Genomic DNA, 19,023 nt, shown 5'->3' on the forward strand with positions numbered 1-19,023 from the left:
CCCTCTGGAGGCCCAACCCCCCCACGCCCGCCCCACACCCGGGCCGCTGGGCGGGGCCGGCAGCCATGTTCCTCGCCCTCCAGCCAGTTACTCCCGGAAGCCCTGGGACGGGTGGTGAGGGGCCCGGGCGGATGGCGCGCCTTAGAGAGGATGCTGTTCGTGCTGCTTTCCGTGCCGTGTTTTCTGAAAGGTATGAAACTCCGGCAGCTGGGTGGAGGGACCAGCTCCCAGACTGAACAAGCCTGGCCCCTCGAAGGTGTGGAGGGAAGGCGCCAGGAGGGCGGTTCCCAGTCCCAGCATCCCGTGGGCTCCAGAGGTTGGAGAGTCCGGACTTTGGGTTAGCAGCTGGCATCGACCCTTCCAGGGTACCCCGTCCCGAGTGATCCCCAGGGGCGGATGCGGCTCGGGGGCGGGCGGACGCAGCCACTCTAGGGGCTCCGAGAGGGAGCCTCTGGCCCGGGAGACTCAGCTGGTCTGCAAATTTGCATCCCCATGGATTTGCGGGGGGCGGGGGTGGGGGTCCAGCCGCGGGATCCAGCTGCGGAGTGCCCTCGGGCCTGGGGGCTTGAAGGGCTTGGGGAGAAAGGCTGTGTCCAGGGCTGCGCCCAGGTCCCTACTCTGCCCGGGGCGGGTTTGCGGGCCAAGCTGGGGGATGGGCGCCTGCCCCCCCGCCCCCCACCTGCTCCCTCTGCCAGAGGGGAAACCAAGGCCCAGAGTTCGCCCAGGGGTGGTGAGATTCCAGACTGAGGGCGGGGCACTCGCCCCCATTCGTCCTCCCACCCCCACCAGACTCCGTAGGGTGCCAGGGACAGGGGAGAGAGGGATCCCCCGCCCAAGGCCATGCTGCCCCTTATTGTTTTGGGCGCTGTGCCTGGGAGGCTGAGGCACCCCGCGCCCTCGCCCGCGCCCGGCTGGTCTACTCTCGGGGCTGGGGCGTCGGCGGGGCCCCGGCCCCACCGGGAAAGGAAGGGGTCCTGGGAATCTGTGGAGCAGCGTGGGGATCCTACTCCTTGTGGAAGCAGCAGCGATTCAGTGTCTGTTAACAGTGTGGATGCCGGGTCCCGCTCCCCCTCTGGGTGGCGGGGGTGGGGGTAGCAGGAAGGGGTCCTGAGCAACCAGGTCGTTTGTTAACTTAAACATTTGTGCGGCGCTGTGTACCAGTCGCTGTGGATGCGGTCTCTGGTGCTGAGGGGATTTGAGGGTTCCTCACACTGGCGGGATTTGGAGCCTCTACCCTGGTGGCAGTGGGTTCAGTGGGTTACCCTGGTGGCGTAGTGGTTAAGTGCTAAGGCTGCTAGCCAAAAGATTGGCCATTTGAATCCACCAGGCACTCCTTGGAAACTCTGTGGGGCAGTTCTACTCTGTCCTATAGGGTCGCTATGAGTCAGAATTGACTCGAAGGCAACGTGTGTTTTTTTTTTTTTTTAGGTTGGAGGAGATTAGGTGTCTCTCGGGCTGACATTTGAAGGTCTGGAGCTGGCCGTTTATGAGGGTTTATAAGGGTTTTAAGCGCTCCGGCCATGGGCGCCAACCCGATCTTCCAGCCCCTGCGGACGGACTGCCCCCCCCCCGCCCTGGGGGGATTGGCTGCTCTGGGACCCCGAGCCCAGAGGACAGTGAGAAGCTGACAAACGTGAGTGATGCCCTGCAGGCTCCAGTAGGAGGGGCAGCCCTGCTCACATGGTCTCAATACGGGCAGTTGGCTTCGTGCTTGGGGGGTGGTTTCCGGATGTTCACTCGTGTCCCCCCACCCCGTGCAGGGCGACAACTCTCCTCTGGACGGGGACCTAGTAGAGGCCTGCAGGGCATCAGGGTGTGGAGGGGCAGAGCTTGGGCGGGGAGGGTGCGGCCCTGCAGGTTCCTGTACATGACCACGGCAGGGGGGTGCGGGTCGTGAAGGCTGGGCCTGGTCGAGGACCCACTAGGTCTCACAGAAGGAGTGGGTTAGGATAATAACAGCATTAATGGGAGTATTGAGAGAGCGCCCTGGGGCGTTGGGTCCCTCGGGAAGAAAAGCTTCTGCTATCGCCACTGGAGCGGTACCCAGGTTGGTGCCGGCTTAGGTCCAGGAGGTTCCCATGCACGGAGGGCCTGGTGGGCAGAACAGAACCGGCGGTGCGCGCGCCCTCTCGCGGCCTTGCGCCAAATCGCTGAAGTTCAGTGTCAGGTGATTCTAAGCCATGGTTTTGGAACTGAATAGTGAAGCAGAGCAAAGAAATGATGCAGTGCCTTGATGGGCCCGGTGGAGACAACAAGAAGCAAAGCACAGCTCAAACTTCAAAATTCCACTGAGTGTTAGTACGATTTGGAGGGAGAAAATAGACGGAGAGTCGAGAGGCCCATAGATGCAGAAGGGTTGGAGGATTAGGGTTAGGGGTTAGGGTTTGGTGTTAGGGGTCCAGGTTTGGGGGTTAGAGGTTTGGGAGTCAGGTTTAGGGGTATAGGTTTTAGGTGGTTGGGGGTTGGGGTTAGGGCTGGGGTTACTAGGCTCGGGCACAAGTGGTTTAGGGTTAGGGTTAGAGTGAGGCTGAGGTTGATTCCCAGTCTTGTGTACCGTCTCTTCCTTCACCAGAGTTACCACATATCTGTCGTTTGGTTGGAAACCCTGATGGCGTAGTGGTTAAGAGCCACCGGTGCTAACCAAAGGCCTGCAGTTCAAATCCACCAGGTGCTCCTTGGAAACTCTATGGGGCAGTTCTAATCTGTCCTATAGGGTCTCTATGAGCTGGAATCGACTCGACGGCAGTGGGTTTGGTTTTTTTGGTTATTGTTTAGTTGACTTTTCTCTACCCACTCTTCGTCTCCCTGGTGAACATCAAAGATTGTTTCTGTGCGTAAATGTTTTCATGATAGTGGTCACTTACTGTATATGTCGTTTTGTGATTGACTTAGTATGATGCGCTCCAGATTCATCCATGGTGTGAGATGTTTCGGAGATTCATCATTGGTCTTTATTGTCGTGTAGTGTTCCACTGTGTGTATGTACCGTAGTTTGTTTATCCGTTCCTCTGTGGATGAGCACTTAGGTTGTTTCCATCTTTTTGCTACTGTGAATAATGTTGCAGTGAACACGGGTGTGCATATGTCTATTCCTGTGACTGCTCATGGAAACCCTGGTGGCTAGTGGTTAAGTGCTATGGCTGCTAACAAAAAGGGTTAGGGTTTGGGCTTAGGGATGTTAGGGTTAGGGTTGTTAGAGTTAAAGTCCTTAGGGTTTGGGGTTAGGGGTTGGGGTTTGGGGGTTAGAGTTTAGGGTTGGGTTTTTTGGTTAGGGTTTTTGGGTTGGGGTTAGGTGTTAGGTTTAGGGTTTGAGGTTAGAGTTTGGAGTTACAGGTTAGGTGTTAGGGGTTGCAGTTTGCGGTTTAGGGTTTTGGGGGTTTAGGGTTTTGTGGTTTAGTCATTAGGGTTTCGGTTAGGTTTTAGGGATTTAGGTTTAGGCTTGGGGTTGGGTTTGTTTGGGATTTGTGGTTTGGGGTTAGAGGGTTGGGGTTAGAGGGTGGGTGTTAGAGGGTTGGGGTTTAGAGTTTGGGGGTTAGAGATTGAGGGAGTCAGGGTGAGGGGTTAGAGGGTGAGGGGGTTAGAGGTTGAGAAGATTATAGAGTGAGGGAGTGAGAAGGTGAGGGTGTGAGGGGGTGAAGGTTAGGGTTTAGGGTTAGAGGGTTTAGGCTTAGGGTTCAGAGGCTTAGGGTTGGGGGTTAGGGTTTTTGGGTTCAGAGGTTGGGGTTGGTGTTGTGGTTAGGGTTAGAGGGTTAGGGTTAGAGGGTTAGGGGTATAGTTTAGAGATTTAGGGTTATTGGTTAGGGCTAGGGTTTAGGGGTTCAGGTTTAGGGGTTTGGGATGGGTTTGGGGTAAGGTTTTAGAGTTTAGGGTTAGAGGGTTAGGTTTAGGGCTTAGGGCTTAGAGTTTAGGGTTTTAGGACTTAGGGTTTAGGGCTTAGAGCCTAGGGTTTAGGCCTTAGGGTTTAGGGTTTCAGGCTTAGAGTGAGGGTTAGGGCTGGGAGCTGGGGTTAGGGTGTAGGTTTTAGGGTTTAGAGTTAGGGTATTAGGGTTAGAGGGTTAGATGACTTAGGCTTTAAGTTAGGGTTTAGGGGTTAGTGGTTGGGGTTAAGGGTGTTAGTGTTTAGGGTTTTGGCATTTAGGATGTTAGGGTTAAATGTGTTAGGGCTAAGGGTGTTAGGGTTTCGCGTGTTAGGGTTTCGCGTGTTATGGTTTAGGGTTTAGGGTTGTGTTTTAGGGTTAGGCTTAGGCTCATTCTTAGGTTTAGGGCTAGGGATTTGAGGTTTAGTGTTTGGGGTTGGGTTTGGGGGTTGGGGTTAGAGGGTTAGAGTTAGAGGGTTAGGGTTTTGGGTTAGGGTTTCATGTTAGCGTTAGAGGGTTAGGGTTGGAGGGTTAGGGCTAGAGTAGTTAGGGTTAGGGTTGTTAGGGTTAGGGTCGTTAGGGTTAGGGTGATTAGGGTTTAGGGTTAGGTGTTAGGGTTTAGGGCTTACGGTTAGGTTTTGGGTTTGGGCTTTGGGGCTTGAGGTTTGGGTTTAGGGTTTTGGGCTTAGAGTATAGGGTTTAGTGTGTATGGTTTTTGTGTGTAGTGTTTTGGGGTGTAGGTGTTTAGACTGTAGGGTTTAGGGTATATGGTTACGGTTTGGGTTAGGGTTAGAGTTCAGGGCCTTGGTGGTTAGGACCTAAAGGCTTAGGGTCTTAGGGGCTTTGGGGCTCAGGGCTTAGGGGCTAGAGTTAGAGGGCTAAGGCCAGAGGGCCAGAGGGCCCGAGGGCCAGGGTTATGGTTTGATTCCTGGCTGACAGTTTTTTTCCTTCAATATTTTATATAAGTCATCCCATTGCCTTCTTGCCAGCATGATTTCTGCTGAGTAGTCCAAGTTTATTATTATTTACTTTCCTTTGTTGGTGACTTCTTTTATCCCTAGCCTCTCTTAAAATTCTCTTTATATTTGATTTTGGCAAGTTTGATTATTATATGTCTTGGTCACTTTCTTTTGAGATCTACCGTATGTGGAATTCGATGAGCATCTTTCATGATATCAGGGAAGTTTTCTGCCAACAAATCTTCAACAGTTCCCTCTGTATTTTCTGTTAGCCCTCCCTGTTCTGGTACTCCAATCACTCATAGTTATTTCTCTTGATAAAGTCCCACATGATTCTTCAGATTTCTTCATTTTTTAAATTCTTTTATCTGGTTTCTCTTCAAATATATTGGTCCCAAGTGTTTTATCTTCAATCTCAGTAATTCTGCCTTCCCGTTCTTCAATTGTGCTCTTCTTACTTTCTGTTGAGTTTTCTATCTCTGTAATTTTATTGTTTATCTTCTGAATTTCTGATTGCAGTCTCTCTATGGTTTCTTGCAGCCTATTAAATTTTTAATTATGTTCTTGAGTAACCTTTTTAATTTCTTCGGCTGCTTTATCTGTGCGTTTCATGGCTTGTTCTGCATTTTGCCTCATTTCCTTCCTGATGTCTTTAAGAGTTCTGTATATTAATCTTTTGTATTCTGCATCTGGTAATTCCAGGATTGCACCTTCATCCAGAAGATTCCTTGAGTCTTTGTTCTGAGAGCTTGTTGAAGCAATCATGGGTCAGCTTTTTTTTTATTTTAATAATTTTTGTTGTGTTTTACGTGAAAGTTTACAAATCAAGCCAGTCTCTCACATGAAAACTTATACACAACTACTTACATATTCCCAATTACTTTCCCCCCAATGGGAGAGCCCACTCCCTCCTTCCACTCTTTCTTTTCGTGACCGTTTTGCCAGTTTCTAAGGCCCTCTACCCACCCATCTCCCTTCCAGGCAGGAGATACCAACATTGTCTCAAGTGTCCACCCAAACCAAGTAGCTCACACCTCACCAGCATCCCTCTCCAACCCATTGTCTAGTCCAATCCATGTCTGATGAACTGGCTTTGGGGATGGTTCCCGTAGTGGATAAATGGAAGGTGTGGGGGCCATGATCACTAGAGTCCTTCCAGTCTCAGTCAGACCATTAAGTCTGGTCTTTTTATGAGAATTTGGGGTCTGCATCCCACTGTTCTCCTGCTCCCTCAAGGGATCTCTGTTATGTTCCCTGTCAGGGCAGTCATTGGTTGTGGCCCGGCACTATCTAGTTCTTCTGGTCTCAGGATGATGTAGTCTCTAGTTCATGTAGTCCTTTCTGTCTCTTGGGCTCGTTATTATCTTATGTTCTTGGTGTTCTGCATTCTCCCTTGATCCAGGTGGGTTGAGAATCATTGATGCATCTGAGATGGCCGCTTGTTAGCATTTAAGACCCGAGACGCCACATTTCAAAGTGGGATGCAGAATGTTTTCTTAATAGATTTTATTATGCCAGTTGACTTAGATGTCGCCTGAAAACATGGTTCCCAAACATCTGCCCCTGCTTTGCTGACCTTTGAAGCGTTAGGAAACTGCTTTGGTTTAGTCCAGTTGTGCTGACCTCCACTGTGTTGAGTGTTGTCCTTCCATTCACCCATAATAGTTCTTGTCTATCTCTTTAGTAAATACCCCTCTCCTACCCCCCTCCCTCCCCCTCTCATAACAACAAAGGAATATGTTCTTCTCAGTTTAAACTATTTCTCAAGATCTTATAATAGTGGTCTTATACACTATTTGACCTTTTGCAACTAATTTCACTCAGCATAATGCCTTCCAGGTTTCTCCATGTTATGAAGTATTTCACAGATTCATCACTGTTCTTTATCAATGTGTAGTATTCCATTGTGTGAATATACTATAATTTATCCATTCATCCATTGATGGGCACCTTGGTTGGTTCCATCTTTTTGCTATTGTAAACAGTGCTGCAATAAACATAGATGTGCATATATCTATTTGTGTAAAGGCTCTTATTTCTCTAGGATATATTCCGAGGAGCGGGATTGCTGGGTTGTATGGTAGTTCTATTTCTAGCTTTTTAAGGAAGCACCAAATTGATTTCCAAAGTGGTTGTATACCATTTTACATTCCCACCAGCAGTGTATAAGTGTTCCAGTCTCTCCACAGCCTCTCCAACATTTATTATTTTGTGTGTTTTGGATTAATGCCAGTCTTGTTGGAGTGAGATGGAATCTCATTGTAGTTTTGATTTGCGTTTCTCTAATGTCTAATGATCGAGAGCATTTCCTCATATATCTGTTAGCCGCCTGAATGACTTCTTTAGTGAAGTGCCTGTTCATATCCTTTGCCCATTTTTTAATTGGGTTGTTTGTCTTTTTGTGGTTGAGTTTTAGCAGAGTCATGTAGATTTTATAGATCAGGCGCCAGGCGGAGATGTCTTATCTGAAAACTTTTTCCCAGTCTGTAGGTGGTCTTTTTACTCTTTTGGTGAAGTCTTTAGATGAGCATAGGTGTTTGATTTTTAGGAGCTCCCAGTTATCTGGTTTCTCTTCGTCATTTTTAGTAATGTTTTGTATTCTGTTTATGCCATGTATTAGGTCTACTAATGTCCCTATTTTTTCTTCCATGATCTTTATTGTTTTAGATTTTATGTTTAGGTCTTTGATCCATCTGGAGTTAGTTTTTGTGCATGGTGTGTGGTATGGGTCCTGTTTCATTTTTTGCAGATGGATATACAGTTACGCCAGCACCTTTTGTTAAAAAGACTGTCTTCTCCCCAATTAACTGACACTGGGCCTTTGTCAAATATCAGCTGCTCATATGTGGATGGATTTATATCTGGATTCTCAATTCTGTTCCATTGGTCTATGTGTCTGTTGTTGTACCAGTATCAGGCTGTTTTGACTACTGTGGCAGTATAATTGGTTCTAATATCAGGCAGAGTGAGTCCTCTCACTTTGTTCTTTTTTAGTAATGCTTTACTTATCCACGACTTTTTTCCCTTCCATATGAAGTTGGTGATTTGTTTGTCCATCTTTTTAAAAAATGTCATTGGAATTTGGATCGGAAGTGCATTGTATCTATAGATGGCTTTTAGTAGAATGGACAATTTTACAATGTTGTCTTCCTATCCATGAGCAAGGTATGTTTTTCCAATTACGTAGGTTTCTTTTGTTTTTTTGCAGTAGTACCTTGTAGTTTTCTTGGTATAGCGGTTTTGGTTTTTGGTGAGGTTTATTCCTAAGTATTTTATCTTCTTGGGGGCTGCTCTGAATGGTATTCATTTGATGATTTCCTCTTCAATGTTCTTTTTGTTGATATAGAGGAATCAACTGATTTTGTACGTTTATACTGTAACCTGAAACTCTGCTGAACCCTTCTATTAGTTTTAATAATTTTCTTGAGGATTCCTTAGGGTTTTCTGTGTATAAGATAATGTCGTTGGAAAATAGAGATAATTTTACTCTTTTCCTTACCAATCTGGATGCCCTTTATTTCTTTGTCTAGCCCAGTTGCTCTGGCTAGGACCTCTAGCACAATGTTGAATAAGAGCGGTGATAAAGGGGATTCTGGTCTGTTTCCCCTTCTCAAGGGAAATGCTTTCAGGCTCTCCATTTAGGATGATGCTGGGTATTGGCTTTGTACTAATACCCTTTATTATGTTGAGGAATTTTCCTTCTATTCCTATTTTGCTGAGAGTTTTTATCATGAGTGGGTGTTGGACTTTGTCAAATGCCTTTTCTGTATCAATTGATAAAATTATTTGGTTCTTGTCTTTTTTTATGTGGTGGATTACATTAATTGTTTTTCTAATATTGAACCAACCTTGCATACCTGGTATAAATCCCACTTGGTGATGGTGGATTATTTTTTTGATACGTTGTTGAATTCTATTGGCTAGAATTTTGTTGAGGATTTTTGCATCTATGTTCATGAGGGATATAGGTCTGTAATTTTCTTTCTTTGTGTTGTCTTTAGCTGGTTTTGGTATCAGGGTTATGCTGGCTTCAGAGAAGGAGTTAGGTAGTATTCCGTCCTTTTCCATGCTTTGAAATACCTTCGGTAGTAGTAGTAAGTCTTCCCTGAAAGTTTGGTAGAACTTTGCAGTGAAGCCGTCAGGTCCAGAGCTTTTTTTGGTTGGGAGTGTTTTGATTACCTTTTCAATCTCTTTTTGTTATCGGTCTATTTAGTTGTTCTACTTCAGTGTGTGTTAGTTTAGGTAGGCAGTGTGTTTCTAGGAATTCATCCATTTTTTCTAGGTTTTCAAATTTGTTAGAGTACAATTTTTTGTAGTAATTTGATATGATTGTTTTAATTTCAGTTGCATGTGTTGTGATATGGCCCATCCCATTTCTTATTCGGGTTATTGGTTTCTTTTCCTGTATTTCTTTAGTCAGTCTGGCCAGTGTTTTATCAATTTTGTTAATTTTTTTCAAAGAAGCAGTTTTTGGCCTTGTTAACTCTTTCATTTGTTTTTCTGTTCTCTAATTCATTTAATTTTGCTGTAGTTTTTATTTTTTGCTTTCTTCTGGTGCCTGACAGTTTCTTTTGTTGCTCTCTTTCTGTTTGTTCAAGTTGTAGGAACGGTTCTTTCATTTTGGCTCTTCTTTAATATGTGTGCCTTTATTGATATAAATTGACCTCTGAGCACTGCTTTCACCATGTCCCAAAGGTTTTCATAGGAAGTGTTTTCAGTCTCGTTGAATTCTGTGAATTTCTTTATTCCCTCCTTAAGGTCTTCCATAACCCAGTCTTTTTTGAGCAGGGTATTGTGCAGTTTCCAAGCATTTGATTTCTTTTCCCTGGTTTTTCTGTTATTGATTTTTACTTTTACGGTCTTTTGTTCAGAGAAGATGTTTTGTAATATTTCAGTGTTTTGCATTCTGCAAAGGCTTGTTTTATGACCTAATATGTGATCTATTCTAGAGAATGTTTCATGTGCACTAAAAAAAAAATTATACTTTGCAGCTGTTGGGTGGAGTGTTCTGTATAAGTCTATGAAGTGAAGTTGTTTAATTGTAACAATTAGACCTTCTGTGTCTCTATTGAGCTTCTGACTGCATTTCCTACCCTTCACCGAGAGTGTTGTGTTGAAGTCTCCTACCATAATTGTGGAGGTGTCTATCTCACTTTTTAATTCTGTTAACGTTTGTTTTATGAATGTTGTGGCTCTATCATTGGGTGCATAAATATTTAATATAGTTGTATCTTCCTGGTAAATTGTCCCTTTAATCATTACGTAGTGTCCTTCTTTATCCTTTGTGGTGGATTTAACTTTAAAGTCTGTTTTGTTGGAAATAAATATTGCCTCTCCTGCTCTTTTTTGATTGTTGTTTGCTTGATATATTTTTATCCGTCCTTTCAGTTTTAGTTTATTTGTGTCTCCAAGTCTAAGGTGTGTCTCTTTTATGCAGCATACAGACTGATAGTGTTTTTTTATCCAGTCTGCAACTTTCTGTCTCTTTATTGGTGAATTTAGTCCGTTTACATAAGTGTAATTATAGATAAGTATGAGTTTAGCGCTGTCATTTTGATGCCTGTTTTTGACAATTTCATTTTTCCATTTACTTTTTTGTGTTGAGTTTTCTTTGTAGAATGTGTGTTCCTCCCTTTCATAGTAGTTGAATTTATTTTGCTGAGTCGTTATGTTTATCTTGGTTTTTATTTTGAAGTATGGAATTGTTAGACCTCATTGTGGTTACCTTAATATTTACCCCAGTTTGACTAAGTAAAAACCTAACTTGTTTCACCCTATATCACCTTGGTTTCCTCTGCATATGTAAGATCTATGCCTCCTGTATTTAGTCCCTCTTTTTTGACTGTTGTAATCTTTTACATAATGACATCAATGATTTCCTGTTTTGAGTAATTTTTTTTTAATTAATCTTATTTTGTTTTTGTGATTTCCCTATCTGAGTTGATATTAGGATGTTTTGTTCTGTGACCTTGTGTTGGTATCTGATATTATTGATTTTCTGACCAAAGAATTTCCTTTAGTAATTCTTGCAGTTTTGGTTCGTTTTTTGCAAATTCTCTAAGCTTGTGTTTATCTGTAAATATCTTAATTTCACCTTCATGTTTTAGAGTTTTGCTGGATGTATGATTGTTGGCTGACAGTTTTTCCTCTTTGAGTGCTCTATATATGTCATCCCATTGCCTTCTTGGCTGCATGGTTTCTGCCGAGTAGTGCAAACTTATTGATTCTCCTTTGTAGGTAACTTTTCGTTTATCCTTGGGTGCTTTTAAAATTTTCTCTTTATCTTTGGTTTTGGTATGTCTTGGTGATTTTCTTTTGGGATCTATCTTGTATGAGGTTCGATGAGCATCTTGGGTAGATACCTTTTCATCTTTCACGATGCCAGGGAATGTTTCTGCCATCAGATCTTCCACTATTCTCTCTGTATTTTCTGTTATCCCTCCCTCTTCCGGAACTCCAATCACACGCAAATTATTCTTGAGAGAGTCCCCCATGATTCTTAGGGTTTCTTCATAGTTTTAAATTCTATTTGATTTTTCTTCAACTATATTTGTGTCAGTTGCCTTATCCTCCAGCTCCCCCACTCTGCATTCCAGTTCCTCGAGTCTGCTCCTCTGACTTCCTATTGAGTTGTCTGATTCTGTGACTTTATTGTTAATCTTTTGGATTTCTGAATGCTATCTCTCTATGGATTCTTACAGCTTATTAATTTTTTTACTATGTTCTTGAATAATCTTTTGGATTTCTTCAACTGCTTTATCCGTGTATGCCTTGGTTTTTTTGTAGATTGCCTTATTTCATTTGTGAGGTCATTTCTGATGTCTTGAAGCATTCTGTATACAATTTTTTTATATTCTACATTTGGCAATTCTAGGAATGTATCTACATCCGGGAATGATTTTGATTCTTTGATTTGGGGGTTTGTAGAATCAATCATGGTCTGCTTCTTCATGTGATTTGATGTCGACTGCTGTCTCTGAGCCATCTATAAGATTTTGTAATATTTTCTTTTATATTTGCTCACTGAGTCTTATCTTGTTGTTTTGTTTTGTTACAATACACCCAGATGGGCTACTAGATTGTGGTATCGTGATTGCTGTAGCTTTTGAATCACTTACATCCTATTACCAGCTTGCCTGAGCTGTTACCAGGTATATAAGTGTATGAGCCCATTCACTATTCTTGAATAGAATCAGCTCAGGTGTCCTGATAGCTGGTCCCCTAGTGTGTGGTGTAGGCTCTCACCTATTATCTTAGAGGAGTAGTGGTGATGGTTGTATGTGCCAGTTTCTATTAGTGGTAGGGGGTCACATTTCGAGGAGGGCAGGATGCTGACAGCCTTCCTTCAAGTGTCAGTGAGGTAGGTGTGGCTCTATTCTCTAGAGTGCTCTGGTGGGTGAGCTCTGCAGCTGTATCTTAGGCACCCAATACTTGGGTAGACGTCACTATTCTCAGACTCCTCTAGCAGGTGGCTAGGTGGTGTGGGTGGAGTTTCAGCCCTCTTTTCGCTGGTGTGGACCAGTGAGGGCTCTGTTTAATAGGTACAGAGGTATCTGACCTCCAAAACTTGCCTTTCCACTGCTGAGCTAAAACAATTATGGTCAGATCTCTATCAGAATTACCTTTGCATTATAATAGCCACCTAGTTACCTGTAGGGTGAAAGCCAAAGACTATGGGTCTCTTAATGCCTGGATGGAGCTGATTCTGTATTGTTAATTGCAGTTTAGGGAAGTCAGGGAAGGATTTTTTCTTTGATTGTTAAATGGTACTTTTCTCAGGCCAGGAGAATGGGTTAGAAAAGAAAGAAGAAAAAAAAAATCGAGCAGTGCACTTCACTCTCTGGCACAGGGAATTCCAGTCTTAATGAAGCTGGCTGGGGCAATGAGGGGTGGAATCAGATATATAGAAGAGAGTAACCTGGCAAAATATACAAAGTTACTTATGTTGTTTGGTGAGGACTGTTTTTTCTGAGATTCCAGAGCGTTGTGTAGCTTGCGTGTGCTGGCTGTATCCCTGCTGAGACTGTCCCAGAGGGTTAGGGTTGCGTCCATGCTCACACCATCTCAGGAAGCCACAATCAGCTCCCCCACACTTTGTCCAACACCCAGCACCAAGGTTTCCTTTCTGGGGCGCTGCACTCCAGGCTCCAAAACCAGTTGCTGCTTCCCCGTGGTTTTTCATTTCCCTGCCAGCCGCGTCTGTGTGGAGCCTGCGTGTGCTGCCTGGGTCCCCTCTGAGGTTGGTCCTGAGGTTAGGCCTACATCCGTGCTTCCCTGTCTCAGTAAGCCACAATCAGCCCCACCACTCTGACACCAGGAAACCGTGAGGGCTCAAGGCTGTGGCGTGGGACACTGGCTCCGGAAGCGGTCGCTGCTGCAGTGTGGCTTTTCACTCCCCTGTCACTCAGGTCAACTCCTTAGTTCTGTGTTTGATGGTCAGGGTTTGTAGATTGTCCTTTATGTAATTGATTCACTTGTTTTTTCGAGTCTTTGTCTCAAGAGGGATAAGCGGAAGCTTCTACCTAGTCAGCCATCTTGGTCCTGCCCCCGTGTCTGCCTCTTTATGTGATTTGATATTGACTGTTGTCTCTGAGCCATCTATAAGTTATTGTATTAGTTTATTTTATGCTTGCTTTTTGTATCCTAGCTTCTTGCTTTGTTTAGTTTTGGTATACCCAAATAAGCTGCTTGAGTGCGTTAGGTTGATTATTTTCACTTTTGAAGCTCTAATGTACTATCACCAGATGGCTAGCACTGTTACCAGATATATGAGCCTAGGAGTTCATTTATTTTTCTTGTATGGATTCAACTCAGGTGCCCAGGTAGTTGGTCATAAAGTGTGTGGTACAGGCTCTGTCCTACAGTCTTAGAGGGGCAGGGGTTATTGGTGTAGGCAGAAGTATCTGGCTGCAGTAGGGGGTCAGGCTCTGATCAAGGCAGGGGTCTGACAGCTGTCCTCTGAGTGTCTGTGAGGAAAGTGCATCCCTGTTCTGTAGAGCACACGGGTGGGTTCTGCAGAAGGGCAGTGGGTACCCAATGCTTTTGGTTGTAAGTTCTGGGCGGTACTACTTATCCTTGGAACCCTATCACAGGTGGCTAGGTATTGTGGGTGGAGCCACCAGTCCTTAGGCCCCTGATGTGGGTAGGTGAAGACCCTGTTTAATAGGCAAAGCAGTGTCAAACATCAAACACCCATCTTTCCACCGTCCAGCTGAAACCATTGCAGTCTGGCAACAAGGGCCTATTCTCCTGAAATGGGCCCACACAGGTCCATGCTGGGGTGAAAGATATTCAAAGCCCATGGACCGTTTGTGCCTGAACAAGAGCTACTTCTGTCCTGAGCTCCCCAGCTTAATTGAGCTGGCAGATTATCTTTCCCCCAGTTGTGAACTTATATCTTCTTCAAGGACAGAAGAATGGCTCAGAGTGCTACCGGGGCCTATCTCAGGCCCAGGGAAGTTGACAGCCACTGAAGCCGGCTTGGGGGCTGGGGGCGTGGTAAAATAAACACAAGTAATTAGCTTTTGCCGAGAGTGCCGTTCTTCTCTTGTTCTGCAGGTGTGAGTAGTCTGTGCAACTTGCTGTCTTTCCCTGAGTGAAGCGCCTCTGGAACGCTACTGCCAGCCTCGCTGCAGTCGCTCCAGGGAATGGTGCCTGAGGGTTCCTGGCAATTCAGGTCCAGTAACTCCTTTCCACTTCTGAATAGTCTCTCCCTCCCTCTGCCGTTGAGTCCATTTTCTAACTTTGCCTTTGATGTTCAGGGTTCCTAGCTTGTCATAAATATAATCGCTTCACTTGTTTTTTCGGGTCTTTTTTGTAAGAGGGATCACTGGCAGCGTCTCACTAGTCTGCCATCTTGGCCTCGCCTCTCTAATATAATCAACAATTTTTTTAAAAAAGAAAGAAAAGAGTGAAACCTGTAGAAACAACAAATAACAGAATGAGATCCACAGAAAAACTAGATATTTGAACTATCAGACAAAAACAGTGAAATAACTCTATTATGTTCAAAGAAATAAAGGCAAGACTTAGAAATTTGGCAAAAAACTAGAAACTACGAAAAAGATAAACTTAGAAAGTCAACTGAAAACTACAGCTGAAGTTAAAATCTTAATGTATGTATATAACAGCAGATTACAAATGCTGAAGAGAGATTTAGTGAACTGGAAGACATGTTGGAAGAAAATAGAGGCATAGACAAAAGGAAAAATATATATAATATAAAAAGGAATAAGATACAGAGAATACAATGAGAATATCTAGCATAAAATACTTTAAGAAGGAAGAAAAAGAATGAGGCAGAAAAACTGAGATCATTGCTGAGAATTTTCCTCAAATGATTAAAGATATCAAGTCACGGATTCTAGAAGACTTACAAAACCCAAACCAAAAAAAAAAGAACAAAGCCACTGCTGTCAAGTCGATTCTGACTCAAAGCGACCCTATAGGACAGAGTAGAACTGCCCCGTAGAGTTTCCAAGGAGCGCCTGGTGGATTCGAACTGCTGACCTTTTGCTTAGCAGTCGTAACGCTTAACCACTACGCCACCAGGGTTTCCTTATAAGACCCATGTAGGGTAAATACAAAGAAATTCATAGTAGGACTGCTGAAGCTAAAGACAAAAAACCCCACAAAAAGCAAATAATTGAACACTACTAAAAGATTATCTTTAAAGGACAAAGAAACTGACCGATGACTTCTGTACAGAAATAGTGAAAACCGTAAGACAATAAGATGGTATATTTAAATTATAGAGAGAAAATCCATGGCAACCCAGAACTCTATGCTGAGGAAAAACATCCTTCATGAACGAGCAAAGACCTTTTGTTTTCAGACAAACAAAACCTAGATAAGTTAACATCAGCATGCCCACATTAAAGAAAATTCCAAAGGTATTCTTCAAGCAGAAAGAAAATAGGGTGAAAGGCTTAAGATGCAAGAAGGAATGAAAGTTAATGAAATGGGTAAAAATAGAGGATTACTGACTGCATAACATAATAAGAATAGACTTTATTGGGTTTAAAATATGTAAGAAATTAAAATGTGTGATAACGACAGCATTTTGACTTTTATGGCTTTATGGTCAGGAAACATGCTGTGTAATATTTTGATGTCTTGGATTCTGTTAATGCTTGCTTTGTGGCCTAATACGTGGTCTATTCTCAAGAATGCTCCATGAGCGTTAGAAAAGAAAGTTTACTTGACTACCGTTGGGTGAAGTGTTATGTTTAAGTCTATGAGATCAAGTTGGCTGATTGTGGTAGTTAGATCTTCCGTGTCTTTATTGAGCTTGTTTATGGATATCCTGTCTGTCATCAGAAGTGGTATGTTGAAGTCTTCGACTATTATTGTGGAGCTATTTCTCTTTTCAATGCTGTTTGAGTTTGTTTTATGTATTTTGGAGCCCTGTCATTGGGTATGTAAGTATTTATTATGATTTTGTCTTCCTGGTATATTGACCCTTTAATCATTATATAGTGTATTTCCTTTTCCTTTGTGGCGGATTTTACTTTAAAGCCTGTTTTATCAGAGATTAATATTGCCACTCTTATTTTTTATTGTTGTCTGCTTGATATATATATATATTTCCATTCTTTGAGATTTAGTTTGTTTATGTCTTTGAGTCTATGGTGTGTCTCTTGCAGTCTGCATACAGAAGGATCATGTTTTTTAATCCATTCTGCTACTCTCTGTCTCCTTATTGGTGCAATTAAACCATTTACATTTATCGTAATTATTCATAGTTATGAGTTTAGTGCTGTCATTTTCGTCTTTTTTGTGAATGTCTTGTTGACATTTTCCTTATTCCACCTAATTTTCTCTGTTGAGTCGTTGTTCTTTGTGCATTTTCTTTCCATCCTCTTCATTTTTGTTGCCTTTGTATTTACTGCTAATTAATTTTTTCTGTGCTGAATCGTTTTTCTTTTTAGTCTTTCATCTTTTTCCTTGTTGTTGCTTTTGTATTTGCCGAAAATTTATGTTTTCCTTGTTTTTTTTATTTTAATGTGTAGGATTGCTAGTTTCCTTTGGGTTACCTTAACATTTACCTCTGTTTTTCTAAATTTAAACCAATCTTTTATTTCTTTATATCGTCTTGACTTCCTCTCCATATGAAAGATCTATGACTACATTATTTAGTCCCTCTTTTTTCTCTTAATGTTGTCATCTTTTACAGATCGATGTCTCTGTTTCTACATTTTCAGTGTTTTAGCTTTGATTTATTTGTGACATCCCTACGTGGGTTGATATCTGGTTGTTCTGTCCCGTGTTCTAGTGTTGGGTTGTTAGCTGATGTTATTGATTTTCTAACTGGAGAACTCCCTTTATTATTTCTTGTCATATTGGTTAGGTTTTTAAAAATTCCCTAAACTTCTGCTTATCTGGAAATGTCCTAATTTCACCGTCATATTTGAGACACAGTTTTGCTGGATATATAGTTCTTGGCAGGCAATTTTTTTTTTCCTTCAGGGCTTTGTATATGTCCTTCTTGCCTGCATGGTTTCTGCTGAGTAGTCCGAGCTTAGTCTTACTGACCCTTCTTTATAGGTGACTTTTTGTTTATCCCTAGCTACTCTTAAAATTCTCTCTTTATTTTTGGTTTTGGCAAGCAAGATTATTATATGTCCTGGTGACTTTATCTTGGCATCTACCTTGGGTGGGGTTCAGTAAGCATCTTGGATAGATATCTTCTTATTTTTCACAAGATCAGTGAAGTTTTTAGCCAAAAAGTCTTCAACAGTTCTCACTGTGTTTTCTGCTATCCCTCCACCCCCTGCCGCAATTCTGGTGTTCCAATCACTCTTGATAGAGTCCCGCATAATTCTTAGAGTTTCTTCAATTTAAAAAAATTACTTTATCTGATTTTTCCTCAAATAAGTTGGCGTCAAGAGCTTTATCTTCAGTCTCACTAATTCTGACTTCCAGTGCCTCAATTCTGCTCCTCTCATTTTCTATTGGGTTGTCTAATTCTGAAATTTTATTGTTACTCTTTTGGATTTGCTTGCTGTCTTTCTATGGATTCTTGCAGCCTGTTACATTTGTCATTATATTCTTGTGTAACTTTCATAGAGAGATAGTATTTTTTATCTGTGTGTTCCTTGGCTTGTTCTTCGTTTTGCCTGATCTCCTCCTGGATCTCTTGAAGGGCTCAGTCTATTAATCTTTTAAATTCTACCTCCAGTAATTCCTGGAATTTTTCTTCATTTGGAAGATTTCTTGATTTGTTGTTTTGGGAGCTTCCTGAATCCATCATGGTCTGCCTCTTTATGTTATTTGATATTTACACTTGTCTCTGAGCCATCAATAAGTTATTATATTCATTTATTTTATGTTTGCATACTGAGTCGGAACCTACTTGATGGCACTGGGTTTGGTTTTGTTGTTGTTGTTGTTGTATTGTGTCCTAGTTTCTTGTTTTATTTTAATATGCCCAAATAGGCTGCTTGGTTGAGCTAGTTTGATTATTGGCACCTTTGAAGCTCTTACATCCAGTCACCAGGTGATCAGAGCTGTTACTAGGTATGTGAGCCTAGGAGCCCTTTTACTTTTCTTGTATGGATTCAGCTCAGTTGTCCACGTAGTCGGTCACCAAGTGTGTGGTGTAGGCTCTCACCTACAGTCCTGCACAGACAGGGTTGATTGGTGTAGGTACAGGTGTCTGGCTACTGTGGGGGGAATGACTGCCCCTGAGTGTCTGGGAGGAAAGCATGTCCCTGTTCCCTAGAGCACATAGGTGTGTGGGTTTTACAGCCAGACCATGGGCACCCAATGCTGTTGGTTGTAAGGACTGGGATTCACCACTTATTCTTGGACTCCTGAATTGGGTGGCTAGGTGACGTGGGTGGAGCCACCAACCCTCAGGTCACTGATGTGGGTAGGTGAGGACCCTGTTTAATTGGCAGAACATTGTCAAATATCCCGAACCTGCCACTCCACTTTATAGCTGATAGAGTTGAAAATAGGCTTCAGGTATATACCCTGTTGTAGTGTGCTAATGAGGGCCTACGCTGTTGAAATGGGCCCACACAGGTCTATGCAAGGGTGAAAGTCTTTGGACCCCTTATGTCTGTGCCTTTCCTGAGTTCCTGGCTTAGGGAAGCTGGCAGATTATTTTTTGTTGTTTGTTCCTGCTCCAGGGCATGTGATAGTTCCTACTTCTGGCCCAGGGGACCCAGAAATAGCCGAAGCTGGTCTAAGACTAAAAACAG

At 43.0% G+C, this 19,023-nt stretch overlaps 1 long non-coding RNA gene across 3 annotated transcripts in view; it reads left to right on the top strand.

The window, feature by feature from the left end:
• The window catches only part of LOC135229952 (uncharacterized), a 324,439-nt gene that overhangs the window by 265,652 nt on the left and 39,764 nt on the right, over nucleotides 1–19,023 (top strand). Inside the window, exons 1-2 of one of the 3 annotated variants that reach the window (XR_010320628.1) lie at nucleotides 86–190; nucleotides 1,429–1,633. The exons of the other annotated variants lie outside the window; for them this stretch is intronic. This is a non-coding gene — a long non-coding RNA (uncharacterized LOC135229952). Of the gene's footprint in view, nucleotides 1–85; nucleotides 191–1,428; nucleotides 1,634–19,023 lie in introns of those variants that run through there. 3 annotated transcript variants of the gene reach the window in all.

The sequence above is a fragment of the Loxodonta africana genome, unplaced genomic scaffold (assembly GCF_030014295.1).
Source record: "Loxodonta africana isolate mLoxAfr1 unplaced genomic scaffold, mLoxAfr1.hap2 scaffold_67, whole genome shotgun sequence".
Taxonomy (NCBI): Eukaryota; Metazoa; Chordata; class Mammalia; order Proboscidea; family Elephantidae; genus Loxodonta; species Loxodonta africana.